Below are 20,916 nucleotides of genomic sequence, written 5' to 3' on the forward strand. Positions count from 1 at the left end.
CAGAGCTGATTCTTCACTTTCCCATTCTCACTTAACTCGTGTATTTCTGAGGTGAGCCTTTTATCTGTTTTTGAATTTTATCTAGTTGTCTTGTTCTCCCCTCTTGTTTATCTAGTTGTGGTTCTTTTTCTTACTCTTTTCTGTATATAAAAGTGACTTTCTGTATTATTTCTACCCACATACCTCTGCTTGCCAAGCTATTTTCCATTGCCTTTCTTGTTTAACATTGTTTGCCCCCTATTCAGAGTTCCCACATATTTTTCGTTTCACAGATCAGAGCAAAAGGAACAGCTCTGTTTTCAGACTACACTCTGTTCATCCACAAACAATCACATGGACCATATTTGAGAAACAAATTTCACTTCCATTTTTATCATCCAAGGTGATAAAATCTAAGTGGGAAAGAAAGATGAAGAAAAATGAAACTGTTCAAAATGCCTATGGATTGGAAGGGACATACCACGTGCCTCAACTGTTAAAAGCACCCACTGCATTCATTCAGTTTATTAACAGATACTTCACTATCTTCTGGCCACAAACAGCAGATGGTATTTTGTCATCTGACAGACCTCAGTTTACATCGGTCACAATGCCTGCCCTAGAGTTTGTAACCCAGTGCTAGGTAACAAGTGGCTGGATCCTCTCCTGCAACAGACAATACTGTGAAAATGAGTCTCCTTCCACCTGCAGTTTACAAATCTTTCTGTATATCTGAGTACTATTATTACAAATGAATGTTTTGTAAATATAATTTACCACTGTTTTAATTTCTGTGACTTATTCCCAGTAGCCCTCACTGCAGAGGCTGTATCTAATCAATCCTCAATTACTATGCAAATATATCCTATAGGCTACCGATGTCTTTCCTTTCAAACACTTAATACATAATTAATGACAGCTATAACGGCACCAAAGACTCTAAACGAAAAGAACTTCTCTCTATAATTTATACTTACCACCACTAAAGAAGACTGATTTGTTGGAGTACTTATTCAAGATTTTTGCAGTCTTCTGGAAAAGTGATTATTATTAATTCTAGTCAGTGACTGCAGTTACTGGACTTTGCTCCTCAGAACAGAACCTACATAACTAAGCCTAACAATCTTTCCTGTCCTAAGATTACCTGGAAGTACTTATGGTTACATCCAAAAATCCCCAGTCTCAGAAAGTTTACAGAAACTTTAAGCCATTAACAACAACATCACTCTATACTTCGCACAAGATACATACATACATGCAAAACTCTGTCTAGCTTTAACACTGTAACTTTGTCAAACCTGTGATACCTGGACTAAAGCTCAGAGCTACAAATGATAAACTTCAAAATTGTTCATTCATTCACAACAAACTTTTTAAAAGCAAAAAAGATGAAAACAAGGCATTATTATGAAAGTACGAGATTAATCTCACTTGATTTGACTAACCCGAATGTTAGGTATCTGGCCTGCTCTGGTCTGCCAGGCCCCTTTGGAGGAGGAAAGGGCGCAGACATCCTATCCAGAAGGCAATTCATCCTAAAGATGATACCTACCATCTGCAAAAACAAGCCTCCAAATGCCTACTAAGCAGTGTTTCTTTGCAAAGAGTTATAAAACTCATCTTTCTCTAGAGCTATAGTACGTGACTAGTCACATGGCCTTCTGTAGAAGGCAATGCGTAATAACAGTGAGAAGTAAATTCTCTGATACTTGAATTGTATCTATAAAATAACTGATTGGCCCTGTTTGGGTGATAAAATGCCTCCCTGAAATATGCAGAAAAGAGAAAATTAGAAGAGGAAAAGGGATGAAGAACATTGCTACATTGGACATTTTTACTAAGTTTGAGAAATGGTAGGTGTTGTAACTTTAATGGTTTTGATTTGCCTTATCCATTTCAACACACACAAGTTAATACAATTTCAAATTAATCAGGCAGCACTCTTTTAAAGTGATATTTACAGCTTTTACATTTAAATGAAGGCAAAAAACTATAATTTATGCTATAATAATGCCATATACAGTATCATTGTTTTAATTCTTTAATAGAATTAAGCTAGCTGTGGCAAGTAGATAAAAACCCTTTGAATAGTGAAACATTGCCATAGTTTGTCTTGTCAAGGCTTCTGCTTCTAAGAATATTTATGATTTTACTGTTCCTTGAGAACCATAAATGACATAGCATGTCAATGAGAGAGTTTCAATCTCAGTCTGGATAATGCCATCCAGAACTAGAGTATAATTCAGTCTCCATCCCCAGATAACCCCAGCCTTTCTCCCTATGCTGCTAACAAAGGGTGTAATACTAGACTTTCTCCCGAGGAACAAATTCTTTACCTTGTGCTAACCCCCATGACTTCTCCAAGACTGCATGGAATGAAAATGAATGCAGCATTTCATTGTGAATTAAGAAAGCACGAATCAGCCTCCAATGTACAAAGTGCAATGGCAGTTTTCTGGCGTGGCTGCCTGTCAAGTAGGTAGTAGACTATGATGCACGACTCGTTTGACAAACTGAGTGTCAGTGAAGTCACCTACCAGTGTCCTATGCTGCTACCAAAAGCATGTTGGCTGCTAAATGACTTTACATTCTTTTTTCTTTTTCTACCAAGCTTATTTTAGAAAGGTTGTATATCAATCTGGAAAGTGCTGTGAACATGATGTTATCATAATGGTACCATATGCCAGTCGACTACTTACAAATCATCCATGCTTCCCTCACTTGGTAGATTTTAAAAGCATGATAAAAAACTTGATTCTCCTCATGCTTACACTGACTTTATATCAGTATACTTCCACATTTTACACCAGTTAAAAAAAAAAAAATGTACCAAAGCCTCTGCTTTTTAAAAACTCTTAACATGTCTCTGTCAAATGACTGCCTTTGTCAAAACCAGACATGAGTATTAAAGATCCAAGCCCTATGGAAAAGTAGAACATGCTCCACAATCATCTTAACCTAGTACAGAACCTCCAGAAGTAGGTTGCGTCTGTTAAGCTTTGGAGCTTTCGATTTGCTTTCTTGTTCTGGTACCTTAACAAGGCAACTGAGAATTCCATCTTAAAGTTTCTCTGTAGCTTTTTTCTTACTTTGTTCCAGAGAAAGCAGATTTTCACGTGTTCACAACGCTTCATAAACCTTGCAAAAAAATCATGTACCAAAAGACTTTTGATAACAACAGGTAATTAGCAAGAATCTAAGTCTTAACAAGGAATCCAGGAAAAGCGTTTAAGGAAAAGTTTAGCTCCATACTTGAACTTAAGGGAACCTGTATCCATTTCTACTCATATCTACCAGTTAAATTTAAAAAGAAAAAAAAAAAAAAGGTTGTTCACAAATTTCACACTTGATTAACCTTTAGGCTATCATATTCTGGCAGTTCTCAAGTACCTTTTTAACTCTCCAAAATATTTCTCAGTGGCTATCAGTGCTCATAGAATGTGTTGGGTTGAAAACCCTAGAAAACGAAGTGCACAAAGTCACAGCACAGAACTATTTTCACGTAGCTACTGTGTCTTACTCTTCTTCCAGACAAAGCATCTCTCTAGCAGTGAACATGATTTCAGCCTTATGCCCATTCATTCATTAGCCTCTCTAGTCAGGCTGTTACTAAGGGAAATTCTCCGTGCCAGTTCTTACTGCAAAGGAAAAAGTTAGGCCTACCAGTTCTGGTCTTGTTTGCAATTGGGTTCAAGTTAGATGTGCTCTTCTTTCCTGCTGCATTTCTGCAAGCAGGCTAAGTGGTGACCTTCATCTTGTACCTCTCTTCCTCTCTTAGAAAGAAGCTTTCATACAAATTTCAGTACTTTCCCTTTAGAGCAGCAACAGACAGGAGAAACTGCCTGGAGGGCTTAGAACTACCGCGCATCCACAAGTGTTTGTAAACACACGTATCTTAGAGAATTCTGGATTAGTCTTTGGATATCCTGACTACACACCTTAGACTCTCTGGGCTGTAGCCCACTGTTTTGCAGCTACCCATTCTGATCTTCACAAGGGCATGGAACACTGGCTCTTCATGAATCTGGTATATGATCATTAATTCCTAAAATAAGGATCCCATTTTGTAAACTCAGACAAAATTCCCTCCCTCTATAAGCATACACCAATTGTACATCACTCACAGGAATCACACAGAAGTATCATATGGCAGGATTCATCTGGCAGTCTTTAAAACTGATTCTGTTTGGGATTTGACTCCTTTGAGAGTAGCTCTTAATTTTCTACAAGCTTTTTCATATATCTCTCCTTAACACACAGGACTTCCTCACTGAGGTTCCAATCAGGTTTGTGCAAAGAAAAGTACCAATTGCTACTGCGGTATGGTCAGCCTGCACAGTACAGAACAATGAGGGTGAATGTTTTTCATCTTTCCCATTAACATCTGAACAACCCTTTCTTAGGGGTAACCCATTTATTCACAACAGTAATTTTAACTATTTCCTTAGTCCCAGGTTTTACATACAAGTCATTTTTAGTAGCCAGGGAAGGATTTAGCTGCCAGAACATGGATACCAAGTGCTCTTTGAGATGCCCTAGCAAAACCAAGATACCTGCACAGGGCATCAGATGTGACATAAAACTCACAGGACAACTGAATGCTGATGAAGCAACAACCAGAGACCAGACAGGTTACCACAGAGAACCAAAGATGACCGAGACCTGAATCCTACCTGGAACTACACTGAGGTCCAAAGTCCATCACCATCAATGGAGAAATTCCCAGTGACTTTAGCGTTGAACTGCAGCCAGACTCTGATTCTTGCAGTGTTACAGCTTCCTTTGCACGGATATGCAAGGGAGAAAGGGGCTGTGTAAATAAACCCATGCCTCTCAGCACTCCTCTGCAAGATGCAACCAGAGTTGACATATTTGCATGGAATGCCAATTATAGGGAGGTGTGTAAATAGGTAATTCAAACCCACGGTGGTACAGATGGATAGTTTGTGGGAATCCACCACAGACGCTATGCACCTGAAAGTACCTGAAAGCCAACAGCAAGCATACAGGTTGGAACTCTTAAAGCGTAAAAACAGTGCGGGCACCACAATTCCCCATTCCCCCATGCCTCCAGCCCCCATGTTTCTAAATAAATAAATAAATAAATAAAAGAGCTTATAGCTTTTACATAAAGTACCTGTGAACTGTATAAAGTCTCCATTTAAATTTCTGCCCCAGAGATTTGCACAGCAGTGCCACCAGAAGTAGTAATTACATCGAAGCTTTTTAGTATGCAGCAGTATGCAGCACTTCTCTTTTTAAGCTGAACAGCCATAGTAGTACCATAAATATTATATTTAAATAGTAGCCCAAACCACATGGTTTTGAAAACAATAACGAAACACATGCTTCGTAGGAACACAGAATTGGAAATGATTTCACAGACAAGGATAAAAGGTTTGCAAGAATTGTGGCCACACTATGGAGAAATAGTTGTACTTCAAGGTACATTCCCAGTTCCAAGATAATTAACTGTATTCAGAGATTTATAGTTTTGCTGTATGCATTTGCTTAAATACTAAGTCTGTCTAACATTTAAAGCATGATGAATTATTCCAAGTAAAAATGGCTGAATGCCCCATTCATAGTAAATACACTCACAGACACTCAAGTTAGTGGAAGACAGCACTGACTTCTATTTGATATTTTGACTATTAACGTATATTTAATTGAAAAAGCAAGATATCAGATTAGTCCTTTTTCAATAGCTAAAGTATAGGGACAACAGAATTCATCATCATATTTTATATTTTACCTCAGACATCTTTTCTGATAGTTTGACTAAAATTATGTAATTTTACAAAGTAGATGACTGGCTGATTAGAAAGACAACACTGAAATCCCCACATGGCTACTTTCACTGCTTCATATGTTGAAACACTTTTGCCATACAACTTTTACAATTCCACATTAGATTTATTTGGCTATTAACAAGAAGCAGAAAAAAAATAAATTCAACAGTTTGAACATTGAAGAGGTCTCCAGAGGTTGTTACCAATAAATAAGAACTCATGCACTTGCACTGAAACTAATTTTGCTAACATACATCACTACCCTTAAACACACGTGCTTACTAATATTTACTATCCTAATGCAAAACCAGTTCAGGTGCCTCATGCAAACTTTAACAGACTCCTCACCAGGTCCAATGAACACAAACTTACTCTTAGGCTTTTGCAAGACCAGATGCTCAGTCTCTAAATGATCACATCAAATCAAATCCTATGATGAAACTGATTAGCTGATTTATTTGTCTTTATTTAGCACTACTATCAGCACAGCAAGAACCCATCCATCAGACTTTACTCCGAGAAGGAAAACTTGTGGAATTTAATAACAAAGTGGACATGTAAGAAAGTCCAAACAGAGAGGGACAGACAAGCTTTGGATGCACTCTAAGGGAACTCTGACAGTATAGGAAGGATTTATTCTTAGACTTGGGTATCCCAGCAGAAACCTCTCCAGAACCAATTAGCCCCATAATGTGAAATTTTCTATTCACGTAACTGAGATCTCCGTTACTGAAATACAGGACTGGGCATTACAGGGGGTTCTCTCCTGCTTGCTTGGATATGGAAGGTAGACAGGCTGCTACATTCCAGGTAATTCATAATTCATACGTTACATATTTATGTTCTAAACCAGGCAGTCACCAAGATATGAACTGGAGGCTTCCTTTTAGTTAACTCCGGACTTCTTCCTGCTAGGGGGTTAGCTCGAGACTTTGCAGTATTTAGCGGTCACAGGGTTTATTTAAATCTCCAGCCCCTGTGACACTTCAAGAGATTGGCTGCCCTGCTTTCACGAAACATTGATTCTCTGCCCACCTCGCAGGGCCACGCAGATGTCCAGTGCTTGCAGACGGATGTTAATAACCGCAAGCATCAGAACTCGGGGCTGTCACCTGAGAATCTCAGCAGAGCACTGAAGGATGCTGGTGCCCCGACATTCCCAAACTTCTCCCTCCTTGTTAGCAACCATCTGGCAGAGTGGCCAGAGCTCTTCCTAGGCAAACGAAGGGAATGTTTGGCAGCAGTGAGCAGCACCAGCAAGAGTATGGTTACACCAGCTCCCAGCCTCAGGAACGGAGGTGTCACTCACAGGCAGCATCCTACAACTTCTCCCTTGTGCCTCTCCCTACTCCCAAGACTCACTCCATCGCGAGCACTGTCGAGTACATGCAAGGGAAGCAAGGCGACCCCAAGCAGCGAGGCAGCAGCAGCCCGAGTCCTCTCGCCCGCGCAGAGCAGCAGTCCGAGGGCAGGGACAAACGGGGACAAATGTGTCTCCCGCAACCAGAAGAAAGTTCGTGCCGACACGACACCCCAGTAAACCATGCGATGTGTGTGTGTGGGGGGGGAGCTTCTGAGAGAAGCGCTGACAGGGGAGAGTCCTAATACAGCCGTAAGGTTTCCCCTACGCACATCTCTCGTAGATCATCACTTCCAAAATCATCAAGGAGAGCCCAGCGAAGGCTCGGGGAAAGGGACAGAAACGGGGGCGGCTGGCGAGAGGTCGCTCCCCCGGCCCCAACTCGTGCCGGGTGCCCGGGCAGCAGCAGGAGGAGCCGGGGAGGGGGCTCCAACCGTGCAGCCAGGGGGTGCCGAGCAAGCTCCTTGCCCCGCGGCGGCCGCACCGGGAACGAGCGGGGCTCGGGGGCCGCAGGCAGCGGGGCTCCGGGCCGGCTTTCCCCGCAGCGCCCGTCCCGACTCGCACCTACCTCGGTACCTCGGCGGGACCGGGGCCGGCTCCCGGGGCTGCGGCGGCGGCTGCGCGGCGCTGGGGAGGCGGCGAGCGGCGGCGGGGCCGAGCCGGGGCTGCTGGCACGGGGAGCGCGGCGCTGCTGCGGGGGGCTCCGGGCGCCTCTTTGGCTCTGTTCGGAAAGTTACCGCGGCCGCACGACCCACCTTAAACCCGCCTCCCCGCAGGACCCGGGGGAGGGAAGGAGGAGCGGGGAGGAGACGGGGGTGGGGGCTCGGAGCCGGTCCGGCCCCAGCGCAGCACCGAGGTGCGGCGGCAGCTCCGGGATGCTGGGGCCGGCTCCGAGCGCCGAAACTTTCCCGTTTCCCGTGGCGCTGCCGCTGGTTTGGGGCTTATTCGCTCGTTCGTGGTTGGGTCGGCAGCTGGTTGTTTATTTAACCATTTATTGTTGGGGGGGGGTGGGGGGGGGGGGTGGGGGGGGAAGGCAGCGTGATCTAGTGCCGGAGCCTTCTGTTCTGTGATTTTATTTATTTATTTTTCCTTGTCCTGTTCAATGAAAACACTGTAAATAGACTCAAAGGACAAAGAATCAGACTGACGCTCTGGCATCCCAAGGTTGCACCCGAGCTGTGCATGTGGAAATGAGGAAGCAAACTCTCTAGCTGAGGCTGGAACACTTGGCAGCTCAGCAGAGGGTAGGTGAGAAAAAACCAAGGGTCCCTGCCTCCTGCAGCTGAAAGAACGGGATGTCAAGAGCAGAAACCTATCAAACTCCTCGGATGTGCTCAGTGGGAGATCATGCAAACTTCTGGACCCGTTTCAAGGTGCCTCGGTTTGCAACTCCACGCATGCATCCATTTGCAGGGGCATGCAGCTGTAAGCAAACACAGAGACGCTGGCTAGCGCTGATGCCAGGCAAGACCGAGAGATGCTAACAGAGAAAAGCACGATGGAAAATCTACCTCTTCTCTAGCATCCTCTACCGTCCAGAGGATCTGCCCTTGTACTGTCAGATCGACTGCACCACTGCTGCTTTTTGGGGTTGCTCAGTGACACTGGATGCCCGAAGAGATATCAGGCAGGGAACAAATCGCATCCTATGGCTGCAATTTCCTTCCTGAAAGATGTACCAGAAGTTATAAACGTACACTAAAAATCTTTAGATCAAAATACTTGTGCCAGGTGATTTTAACAGCTGCATTAACTTAGCTCCTAGCCAGCAATCTTATGCTAATCTTGTACAGACTCTTCAGGATGAAATGCTCTATTGGTGTTATCTACTATTACTGATAATATTCTAATTAGAACAATAACATTGGCCACTATCAGGCTTTTTTAAATCATCTCAGCTTGGAAGAAACGTAAGACCAAGACCAATTTGATAATACAGCAAAATGGCTAATGGAACATTATGTCATTGTAGCCACACGATGGATCTCCACATCATACTATATTTTATGTACATGTGAGGCTGCCAAAATCCTTTGTCCTGCGCTGTGCATTTCTTGGTAACACGCCAGTACATGACCGCAGGTGATGGCAGAGTTTCAAATGGGATAGTTTGGGCCAGAAACGATGCACTGTTTCCACAAGGGACTCACTGCAACCTCCCAGCCTGCTGAAAAATTTCTCCACTCCTCCCACTGCCTCTGTGCCTCCAGGTCCCTAACCTTCCCCTTGCTGCCCTGTCCTGGTTTGCAGTGCTCCTAAATCTTGCACCAGCCACCTAAACTGGGAGAAAAAGACAGTGAAGAACACGTGTGCTGGAAATGACTGCTGGCTTACCCACTTCTTTTCTGCAAACCCAGCTCCCTGCTTTTTCACTAGCTCCACAAGGCTATTTTTCTTTATTAGCTATGGTTAAGGCAACCTGACCAGGAGCTGCGGCACTACTGGTGCCTGAGGTCAATTCATTCCCATCTTTCCCTACTTGTTCTTAATTACTATATTTTTTTTTTTTTACAAACATCCTAATAATGAATTTCAATAATGAATTAGCAATCGTGTTTATTATATTATTTTCAAAAATTAAAAAAAATAAATAGATCAGATTTGAACTGGATTTATTGAATAAAGGTAATTAATTTTGTTGTTTGTATATGAATATTAAAAGCACCAGTTGCTCCATACTGATGGCATTGTTTGTGACTCAGCACTGTCACCAGTTTCCAGCTGGGGAAACTATTTAGCTTCCCTGATCTTTTTAAAAAGTAAGATGCTGTCTGAAATGCATGGAGACAGAACCAGTCTACATAAAATAATTCAGGCCAGCTTGTTGCTATAATTTTGTTTCTGAATGTGGGTTTTTTTTTGTCTTTCAAAGTTCTCTTTAAAACTTTCAAGAGAAGTGTCCTGTCAAACTACAAGTGCCCTGAATGTCAAAAAAGATATTACACTGTTGCATGAGTGTTTACAGATGTTTGAGACAAAGCACTCATTCCTGCTCTTCCTTCTCATGTAAAATCCCACACAGTTCAGCAGTTTCATTTGGAAACAAAAGTATAGTCCTTGTATTCTCTGAAATAGGGTTGTCTATTTGAAGGGTAGTAGACCACAGTAAATTTCAATGCAACCGGCAATGTATGTGTTTTACATCTGAGGTTGACTACTACAATACTAATTTATTTTCAGTCTCTATTTAAATGCAACTGCCCTCTAAACAGAGGGTGAGTGAAAAAAATAAAAAAAAAACAGCATGAGATTGCATTACATTGATTCTAATTCAGTCTTTCTATTTTAAAAATGCACCATTTACAAATAAGAACGTATTTTGGCCTTTTTCTTCTTACTGACGACTCAGTGAGTCTAGCTCAGAGTTATAGTTATAATATCAAGCTGAGTCTTCAAGCTTAGCAAGATTCTTCCATAATTTAGAATGAGTTTTGAAATTCTGAAGGACAAAATAACCCTCAGTTATTGGTACACAACCTCAGTTTGGTGAAATCGTATCTTTGGTTATTCCCATGCAACACGAGCAGCCACATTAAGCTGAGAAAAGATTTTGGAGGGGAAAAAAGAAAAAGCAGGAGTGTATTACAGGAGTGACTCTGCAACAGAAAACTGCTTAATAATTCTGCTGATAAAGTGTGAGCCAGAAAAGAATTCATTTTTCTCTCCCAGAGCACAGCTGGGGTGACAGGACTTCAAAGAAGTGCAGCACTTTCACAAAGGTAAGCAGGTATGTCCTTCAGTACAGACAGACAATGGAAGTTTGAAAACAATGAAGTCACTGGGAGCTTTGCCATTGACTTTTGGGGGAAGCAGAAATTTACCCTGGGAGATCTGCTGAGTAAGAAATTGCCACATGTACACGCTTTCTCTTCAAAGCCAAATCACCTTCAAGAGCACTTTTTACTGCTTCTATTTGCTTGCTTCTGCATGTCCAATTCAAAACTAGTTCCTATCCACTTTTACATTTTCCATATGTTCTTTTTTCTTAAATGGGGAATTTGGCCTCAGAAAATTACACTACACAGAATCAGGTGACTGTAAATTCATCAGTTTTCAATACTCTAAAGTTATTGCACATTTAATTTTAAAGCTCAGGAAATTAAATATGCATAATTTGTGTCTGGAAGTATAATTTACTATTGAAAATAATGCTTGAAAGAGAAAAACAAAGCTTTTCAGACATAACATGACTTTTAAGTTTTTTATAAAGCCATTCAGGGTTTTAGTTTATGAATCATTCTGTTCCCTGCAATAATATGCTGTCTGTGCAATCAGTGATGATAAATGGTACATAATTGTAAACTTGATATTGGTTTTCAATACTGAATTCATCATTCTGTCCTCTTAACACATATTAAATACTTTAAAGAATTTATATATTTGTTTGATTTATCTGTGATTTTTTTTCCAATATGTAAAATTTATTAGTTTTCTGGTTTTTGAGAATCTAAGTGTAGACAACATCATTAATAATACTGAATAATAGTGTTGGCCTTATTTATGCATGACTCCCTTCTACAAATACAAAGTGTCCAAATCAAATACAAACATATTAGTTGTAGGCAGTATAGAAAATACATTCCTAACTAGAAACAATTCTGCGTATGTTTTGTTTGACTTCCTTGATCTATCCAATAATAATTGCAAGAATTTATTCTCATTTGGAAAGGTAACGCCTGCATTCTTAGGACTCACATTTCACTTTCTTCAGTGACAGAATTGTTGACTAAGCTACCAAATTTGGAGAAATACAATACCTCAGTCCAAAGGGTGAAAAGCCTAGATATACCTCACAGTTACAGAGACAAAATTAATTTACCTTTGTTAATAATGTGGACCCATTCTCACAGATATGAAGGTGCATTCAAATTGCTCCAGTATTCTTAAAAAACAGGTAATGAAAAAAAAAATCAGAAAACATTAATCCTGGGTAACACTACCAGAAGTATACAGAACAGTTCCAGCGGCTACTCGTCTACTTCGAATAGATTCTAAGCACAAAGGACCTGATTCAATCATGTCAATTGTTTTTTCCATGAACAAAGACAACTTTGGAGTCTTTTCCCCCATATACAACATAAAAGGCACTGAAAATGAGTTAAAAACTGGCTAATGATTAGAGATTCTGAGTAAATCTTATTCTATATGAGGTCAAATTCTGCTCTTAATCATGTGTATGACCATCATTCTTAATCACTGCTATTTTTCTTAATCAAGGCATCTGCACTAGACCAGGACATGAAATTATTCTTTGTTTAGTATGGTATAAGTTTAAAAATAAAAAAAAGGATTTGGTAAAGCTGAAGAAAATAATCATGCAATTATGCAAATGGAAGAAATAGCATTCATTCAACTGAACTATAGCTGATTACTTCAGGGAGAAATTTGATCTACTAACAAAAATAGCAAAGAAAGTCACAGCTATTACTCTTTTTATTATAAATGAAAATGGATAAAAGGCCCATCTTTCACAAAATATTCAAGTGGAATTCCCTGCTGCAGGATTGCTGTGACAAACATTTTTGTCATATGCAAAGATCAACTGTTCTGATGAATTAGGATAGCTTAAGCAGTTAAAATCGCTATGGTATGTTACGGTCCCCAAACTTCATAGCATAAATGGCAAGCTATCAGGAACACAGAAAGTTTTGATATGTAATTCTATATGAAATGTATCAGGATCCCCAAGCACAGGCTGGCAACAAGGATGACATTCTGCTTTCATTTGAAGCACGTGATATTGGTAAGTATTAGAGAAGGATATCCAAATAGGTTGACAATCACTCTAGAACATCTACATTTTTATTAATACTTATGAGACTTGTGCATATGTACTGAGAAGTGGAGATTGTTCACAACAAAAAAATAAATATGAGAAGCAGATTATGAGAAGCAGCATATATAATGCAGAGTTAGTAGCAAACCCACATAAATCAGCCGCAACTACTGTCTTTCTAGTGAAAAATCCTATGCAGATAGCTTCAAAGACTAGATGTTTTTTCTATCAAGAAAACACAGACTGCAACTCCAGCAAAAATCCCATTGCTTCCAACCACATCCTCACATGCTGTTTTTAAAAATTAAAGGACAATTTACCTGTAAGGGTCCTGAATGTCTGCAGGACATTGCCCTTAGTACTGGATGAGGTAGAATCAAGGGTATGGGAGGAATCCCAACTTCACACCACCAAGCAGTCATCAAACATTTAGCAAACAGTATCAGCAGTATTTATAATTGAATAAAAAGCTGTACAGACTATTACCAAACTCTTCAGTTTGTCCGATCATCCAGAGAGCCACGCCTTAAAGATGATGCACTTGCCTTTCCTTAAACTAGAAACCACAGTGGCAGACCCAAATTGGATATCTGCTGGCACTGATGTAAAGCAGTAGCAGTGCAAGAGATCTTCAGTGAAGAGCAAGTGATATTAAGTACCAGAATTTCTCCTTCACTGAAACCCAAAGGCTGGAACAGCCATGAGCAAACCCAGAGCAAAAAAGGGGAATAGAATCAGCAGCTAAAAGAAGGCTGATTCAATTTGTCTGCTTACACCAACAGAGTTCCCTAAAATTCTGCTCCTTCACAGGGAAAATCAAGAGACTGCTCTCCTTTAGCAAATTCCCCTCTGAAGAGAGCTGACTGGAATTCCAAACGCAAGCAAAAGTAAAACAGAAAATAAAGGTAAAATAAGGACCAAAGCAGATAGAAATTCAGGTGACTGGCATTCTGAAATGAGTCCATGTGTTATATTCATCTGTACCTTATTTACCTCTAAATATGCTGGGGCAAATTTATCATAAATGTTAGCCAGTTTTCTTCAAACGGCCGTCTCCAGATAGCCATAATATTAAGGAGAGATCTTAAATCTGTATTAAATGCACTGTTACGTAATCAGCACTTTTTGGACACGCTAAGGAAATCAAATTGCTATGATTCTTCTGAAAGAAAGTTTAAGTTCACTTGTCTCATATTCAGTCAGGAGTAGGTTTTATTATAGAAAAATTAGACAAGATGAAAGAAGCTGTGAATTTATCTTCACGATAGACTTCTACCCTGAAGTTTTAGGAAGTGGTTGAATGTGAACACTGAATATAAACTCTCTCTTAACTGTACCCCATTTTATATGAGCATATTTATTTTTAATCATTATAATTTATTTGCAGAAAGGTAATATCCAGAGTTTTTAATCAAAACCAGAACTTCATATGATTCCTGTGTATTCAGTAACGTACAATCTCAAAATAATAATAATGCAAGCAAGATTAAAGGCAAAATTAAAGAAAAGTAACTGCTGATAGCTGCAATGACAAATCAGGGAATAAAGAAACCCGGGAGTCCTGATTCCTAGCCCAAAACTCTGCCAACTGGAATTGTGTATCTCAGTGCTGTGGTCTACTATCTCCATCTTCAAAGAGCTCAGCATGGGCCTTTTGGAAAGGAGGTATCCGAATTTTTATCTGCTCTGGCACTTTTTGTTCATGCTTTTATTCATTATTGCAGAGATGAGCAGCCTACAGAGCTAGTCCATTCTGCACAGAACCTTATCCTGTTAGAGTGAAAATCATCTTCAGACTGATTGTAATGAGTATCAGAGTGGACCACGGGTTATTTTATGTCTCATTTTCCTACCTGTAAAAATGGAAATACCATTCTGTATGCTGATTAACATTAATCTCTGTACAGAACCTGGGTCTGTACTGCATATGCTACAGATATGAGAATTGCAGTGGACATTTTCAAATTTTGGAATTTCAGGGAATTATGTTCACTAACATCTTAGCTCTAGAAAGAAAATGACCAAATCCCCAAATTCTCACAAGTTCTATTTCAGTTTTCAATGAAAATTGAAGAAAACTTGGCTGAAAATATTTCTTTACATTTTCACCCAGCTCAACATACATTGATAGAATTTAAAAGTCAGGATCTGCCAGAAGTTTATTCACAAAACGACAGCATGCCGCAACGCATTTATTTCTCTGTTTTGTCACTTTACAAGGGAAAAATATATTTCTAAGATATTTTTGGTAACATATGACTAAGTAGCAAAATTAAAACTAGGAAATTAATAACTACATGGCATTTCAATCCCATCAACTCTAATCAACATAAATCCATTCTAATTAAAAGCTGCAAATCCTAAGGATACCAAACAGATAGCCCTCTTTTATATGGAGATAACAACAACAGTCACAAAACATGCAAACGGAGAATATGGAAATCTCTGAAAGAGACAAAGATGAAGCCGTACTAAAAGAATTCTTAAAAAAAAAACCACCACCAACAACAAATCACTATCCCTCCAGTAGTCTCTAATTGGCCAAAACAAACGTAATTTTTGTCCTTTGAAACTTAAAAAGCCCTTAGAGCTAAATGAAGGATCTGAAGGAAGCATATAACTTCACAGGCTGAAAGAGGTTACTAAGTTTATCACAACCATCAAATCAGAAATAGTACAGTGATGCAAAGCATGTTCTGATCAGCATGATGAATAACACACATCAGTTTGAATGAGAATAATAGAAATTATGTAATTGCACCAGAAGCTTTGTTTCAAAGTCAATACATTTTAAATCTCGACTCTGTCTTTAGGACTTAATCAAAAATCCGTGAACATTAACAAGAATCTTTGCACTGCCTGCCTTGGGCCTTGCATATGCCCTTTATATGGAAGTAGAAAGCTACCGTCCACTGGCAATTCTGCTACGCATGTCTTAAATCAATTCAAGAAGCTCCTCATCTCTCCTATGTTCTATTTAATCTTGTAGTTACAATCGGTATCAGCCTATAAGTATATAACTATGGATGCCAAACTCACCTGGCTCTGGTAAACTTTTAATGCTAGGTTGAGATCGATAGTGCCCCTAATCTACTAAAGCACTGTCAGGTAAAGAGAGGGATCAGAACTGAGGTGGGATGTATATTATTGGTACATATCTACAGCAGCTAATACTGATACTTCGGAGTTTAAGGGAAGAACTCTTCTTCATCCAGCTCTAAATTAGCTCTTTAAAAAAGGGTCTCTTTTGTCTATTGGCAGTTTTTATCCACAACCAGCAGAGATTAAACAAATGCATTTGCTTGGCAGGCGGTGGTTGTTACCCTGCCAATTAGCTCAACAGGAAGCAAACAACCTGCTGACCTTCCCGGGCAAGCAGTCGCTCTGAGGCAAGCAAATGAGATTGTAGTAAGGGCCACAGTTCAGACAGTTGTTATTATCATACATCATCACAAACTTATTTTACCATTGCCCTGGAATTATGGCAAGAGTACAGAAGTAAAAGGCTGGAGGGAAACAAAGACATCACAATGCTGTAATCTATGAAATCATAGCAAGCGTTGTCTTCATTAGGCTTCTAACAGCCACTGATACCACAGGGGCCTGGTGGTCTGTAGAGAAGTCCTGAGAGCTGACACCTAGACTGCTCCTAGCAAACTTATAACTTGTTCTCACAAATTTCCAGTGAATGAGATTTCACAATCTCTGTATGCAGAATTCAATACAACATTGTTGTTCAAAAATATTTAATATTAGTTGTAGCTTCCTTTCCAAAACACCCAATTGTGCCTTTTTTTCTTTTCAATGAAACAAAAACAGAAGCAGAAAGAAAAATGAAACATCACGTACAGAAATGCTTATACATACGCATGCTCGCTTATATTTAGAAAAGCAAGAAAATAAAAATGGATCATTCTTCTTCGTCCTAGCCTATTGTGATGCTCACTGGTACTAGTTTAGCAAAATAACTACTCCCTCTGTTTTCAATGTGAAATAATAGTTATGGTTATCCTTTGCTTTCATACGGCATGCTCTGGAAGTAGTGCCTGGAGCACCAAGAGGACTTTGGTGAATAACAAGGAAGGCAGTTTTAGTAAGGTTCCTCAGCTATGAGCATACACACTCCTCAGGTGAAACTTTCATCTGAGTCTCCCCTGCATGTCATAACATCAGATCAAATGAACAGAAGAAGCTGAAAAGTAGACTGAGATAAAAATATGATGGGACACAGAAAGATGCTTTAATAGCTAAAAAGCTACAGTCTCTTTCAGAAAAGATTTTTCCACTTTGTATTACTATTGTCTGAAATCAGGCCTGAAGAGAAGAAGCTAACTTGATAAAATATAGGCAAAAAAAAAAATCATAAACGAAAATAATGGAAATGCTGTTATGGTCTTTTGTGAGTATAAATAGTTTTGGAAATGAAACTGTCAAGCCCAGCATCTGAAATGCTGCAGAAATAAAGTCATTTTAATGGTCAGCCTACTGCAACCACATAAACATTTTCTAGTTCTTTTCACAGCCTTGCATCTTTTTTTTCTTTTTTTTTTTTTTAAATCTGACGTATGCGGAGACATTAGTTGGAGATTCAAGGGGACAGAATCTAACAGAGAAGCAGAAATAGATCAAGGGAAGATAAGGAACAGAAATCACCAATGGGAGATATTAAATTCCAAAAAGGAAACTGAAGAGACAGAAGGACAGAAAAAAAAGGAAAGGTGGTGAGATAAGCTGGAAAATAACTTGCTGAACTCAATTTTAAGCAAAAAAAAATATTAGATCAAAATAATCCAGCATTGTCCCTCCATCTTCTTATATGCTTCTAAAGGTACAGGCTGTCATACCTGAAAGATTATTCATGTCACCTCACCCTAAACACAGAACTGGAACATTTCTGCCACAGAACTAGGTTTGCTCTTTTGCATTCAATTTACATCAGCAGAGAAACTTTCTGTTACCTGCAGAGCTGCACTTGCTGGTCCAACAGGTGGGGACACTCCTCACAGCGGTGCCTTGCACTTCCTCAGCAGCACACACTACGTACTGGAATGAGGAATCAGGACTAGAGAAAGAGGGAAAAATACCTAAAATAAGCATCAAGAGATATGAAAAAATATAAACATTTGGCAGTCTCTCACTAGATTAAATGAGCATCTTGGTATTTGATGGGTGTTCTTGTGTCCCTCATGTCCCCAGAAACTTCCAGATCATATCCACTGCCACATAACATAGCTCCATTTCTAGAGCTAAACAATTTTATTTTTTTTTTCTGAATAGGAAGTGTTGAAATACTCTCTTATTACTGATTTATCTACAATGTCTTAGGAAACCTATGTCAGCCTCTTTACACTAGGAAAGCACACGCTCTGATGATTTTGTTTGGACCATGTGCAGCAGCAGCCACTTTCCTTTCTGACCTGTAAAGGGAGGACATAAAATGTATTTAGCAATCTCTTTACACTGTCAGCACTGAGTGGGCAGTGTTACACTCAAAAGAGCATTCATGTCACCTGTATCTAAGCACTGAATTCTCTTTCTTCTCCACTAGGAAGAAGCTAGGCCAGCCTACCTCCTTAACTTTAGATGCCTACTTTGAGTGTTGAAGTTAAGTGATGTATATAATATAATATAATATCCACAGTGGATTTTCTCCTTGGCAGTTGAGGAGACAGAGGTGACAGACTGCCTGTCTGTATAACCCGTTACTGGTTCGCCCAGAGAACTCCTGTGTGTCCTGGTCCAGACTATTCAACAGCAGAGTAAACTATCAGTCCAAGGCTCGATTGTTAGGAAACTTTTATGTTATTTTGTTTTGGATTTTTTTCTGAAAATTACACCTCCAGCTTATAGTGATAGGTGGAGATGAGTAGAGGCACTTGCTTACTTCCAAAATGTCCACCAAGCACCAACAGATCTCCTAAGCCCAGGCTTAGTGATTTATATCCCATACAACTGGTCCCAGATCCTGAAAAGCCCTAAAGCAGAAAGAGCTATGATAGAGACAAAAGTCACACATAGTTTTTAATTTTTTCCTCTGACAATATTTTTTGTATCTTATTTTTTCTCAACTTTTTCTTAGGGCATTAGACTATTTCTCATTGTAGCAGCAGTTCAGTCTCTCTCAGAAACTTATAAAACATTATGCTACCTGCCTAAGATCTTCATAAACCAGAATGAAGTCCACTATTTACAGCCAAGGGCGATGAACCAAGAGAATGGATCTTTGGCTCAAGTCCTGGCTGACTTGCTCAGTTGGCACATGATCCCTAGAAAACTATTTGACCTTCTTTGCCTCCATTCGAGCAGCTATAAATTTGGCTAAGAAGCAAGACCTTTCTGAAAAGCACTAGCCTTTGACCTCACATTGCACAAGTTAATGCATCTCAAAAACCTCAAGCTGAATGACGCAGCGTATTATTTTTCTGTAATCTACCTCTAGAAACCATGCAGTTGCTCACACAACCCTCCAACATGGCATGATATGGAGTGATAATACACAAACATAACACTATTTAACTATAACACAAAACTTATGGCCCATTAGAGTAAGCAAAGAGTAACACAGTAGGCTCTCATGCTAGGGCTATTGCAACTTGCTTTTATGTTAAAGAGCAACTACTTATATTAGTCTTTACCATTGGGCTTCAGGTCAATTTTCTTATATTTATATAGACCTGTAATGAAAATAATTCCTAATTGCCATCCAGGAACGCAAAAACCAAAACCCCTGAAAATTCTTTTCTTGGTTTCATTTGAAGTCTATCCCTGCATAAAACTCTATGAGGTACCTTAACATAGAATAGCTAGGACTACCTAGTCTTGGAAAGAGAAAGTTCAAGGTGGATTTTATCAGTGTGCATAAACATTTGACAGGAGGGAGGTAAAGAAGACAGAGCAGACTCTTCTCAGTGGTGCTCAGCCACTTAGCAAGCAGGAGCTTGGTGTATGTAGAAAATAAACAGCAATTACTCCTTTTTGCTCTCACAATTGATGATCCAGAGTCTTCCCATCACTAGGCAAGTATTATTTCTACAAAGGCAGTTACAAGAGGGATAACTGGAGTGTCTGAGGCTATGAGCAAGGCCACTGGAAGTAATCTCTCAGCTTTCAGCAAAGGATGACGATCTAAGCTTCTTTGACTCCTTTCCATCACACTGAAACTCAGTAGCCAGCATCACAACAAATACAGCTTTTGGACGGATTTGAAAAAGAAGCATCCACATGGTGAACACACTCTCACACAGCAGCACTCTAACGGAACTATTTTAGCAATTTCGGGAATGAATTTTGCATAATAACTGCAATATGAAGTCATAACAGAACCATCTAACATTTGTGATGAAAGCCTTAAGGACAATGACAAAGGCACCTACTAATAAGACATTCATAAGCAGAGTATGCCCAGTAGAGTTGGGCAAACACTGCAGTCCATTTCCCTTGGATATTCATTTGAATTTTTAAATGGATTTCTTTTGACTGTTCACATCCCTTTTGTGCTCACTTCCCATGAATAGCAAATGAGCTTTAATAAGGGGAATAATCGTGAAAAACACATTTTAAGCTTGAACATTTGCCAAATGAAAACCTCAAATGGTTAGCAGTATATATGTCATTTTATGAATTTTACATTAAATTCAAGAAATCCACTGCTGGTCAGTTTTCACACCCTTGCAGTTAGGAAACACAAATAATATCATTACTTACAGAACTAAGCAGTGAAGGTTAAAGTATTGCTATGTACTATGAGGAATATCTGTATTATTTTCTGGCTAAGAATTAGTTCTTGACAATAATTCTGGCAAAAGAATGCATTTTGAAATTTTACATTTTTTTATTTGAAAACAATTTTAAAAAAACAAGCGTAAACTGTTACTTGCCCAGCCCTGCTAGGCAATATGTTTTTCCAGCAGACAGAGTAGTTATGGCTATATAAAACCTTTATTTATACCCTTTTAGTGAGTAAAATACAAAACAGCTAAGAAGCACAGCTGTAAACCAAAAATACAGTA

The 20,916-nt window shown here is 39.5% G+C and overlaps 1 protein-coding gene across 20 annotated transcripts in view; it reads right to left on the reverse strand.

Moving 5' to 3' along the window:
* Window positions 1-20,916, reverse strand: part of MEGF11 (multiple EGF like domains 11) — a 287,680-nt gene that overhangs the window by 261,117 nt on the left and 5,647 nt on the right. For 18 of the 20 annotated variants that reach the window (XR_013938103.1, XR_013938104.1, XR_013938105.1 and 15 more), the window contains exon 2: window positions 17,866-17,969. The gene's annotated coding sequence lies outside the window, so the exon portion shown is untranslated. Of the gene's footprint in view, window positions 1-7,699; window positions 8,102-17,865; window positions 17,970-20,916 lie in introns of those variants that run through there. The other 2 variants (XM_080551467.1, XM_080551464.1) reach the window with 1 other exon arrangement.

The sequence above is a fragment of the Anser brachyrhynchus genome (genome assembly GCF_964034855.1).
Source record: "Anser brachyrhynchus genome assembly, chromosome: 11".
In the NCBI taxonomy this organism is placed as follows: domain Eukaryota; kingdom Metazoa; phylum Chordata; class Aves; order Anseriformes; family Anatidae; genus Anser; species Anser brachyrhynchus.